This window comes from Aplysia californica, unplaced genomic scaffold (genome assembly GCF_000002075.1).
Source record: "Aplysia californica isolate F4 #8 unplaced genomic scaffold, AplCal3.0 scaffold00207, whole genome shotgun sequence".
Taxonomy (NCBI): Eukaryota; Metazoa; Mollusca; class Gastropoda; order Aplysiida; family Aplysiidae; genus Aplysia; species Aplysia californica.
Window position 1 is genome coordinate 494,677 of NW_004797477.1, and position 967 is coordinate 495,643.

Genomic DNA, 967 nt, shown 5'->3' on the forward strand with positions numbered 1-967 from the left:
ACACAGTGTGATTGTTTTAAAAACATAACCTCCGAATTTGATGTCTATCTCCGAAAGCGCTAAACCAAGCAAGAAGGGGGAGCGCAATTAAATTTCTTGGAAATTCGAGCTAACAAATTTCATAAAGGGGATCCAACCATGGCCTTTTTCAACACAGCTCAGCATGATGCCAACTGAGCAAACGATGCACCACAAGAATTAAGGCTGGAGGGGGGGGGGATATATTCTGGAGAAAAACAAGGCAACATAGGTTACTGCTGTAAATGGAGCCTCGAACTTTTATGAGAAATTGATAAAGTTCTTGATCGAAGGCGTAAAATTGGCCTCAACAGAAGATGGGATAAAAACCAGTAACTAAGAATGGAGAACTATTTTAATGAGGTTAAAGTTACTGTCATCTCTTTGATGGCAAGGAATGCCCATCTTTAAATGTTTCAACAGTGAGTGTTGGCCATGTTTTTAGAGCCATGTTTTATGTAAACTAAGAAGTCTCCTAAGTTTTATGCCACCCGATCACCCTGAATTCGAAAGATTCGCTGTACCTTCTGTCTTTTTCCCTAACTCTGTGATACCAACACGGTTTATCCCTCAGAGTTGCTCTTCCCCTCCGGCCCATAGTGAGTCACAGAGAGTAACCCAAGCTTATCACCTAGGGTCACTCAACTCGACACCAGGCCAGGAGTTCTATGACCACACTGGACAGAGTCCGGCAGAATCAGGCCAAGAGCATGCCATGAAGAACTGACTCTAATTGTCATCTGACCTCACAATAATCTCAGCTGATGTGCATGACGGGACATGAAAACTCAGTGCTCTCCCCTTACTTATTCATCGCACGTAAAAAGGATCCAATGTAAAGAAATAGGGAACTTCGAGCTTGCTTTGTCAGCTCATATTTAGTTCAGTTTTAGTTAGATAGATAGATAGATAGATAGATAGATAGATAGATAGATAGATAGATAGATAG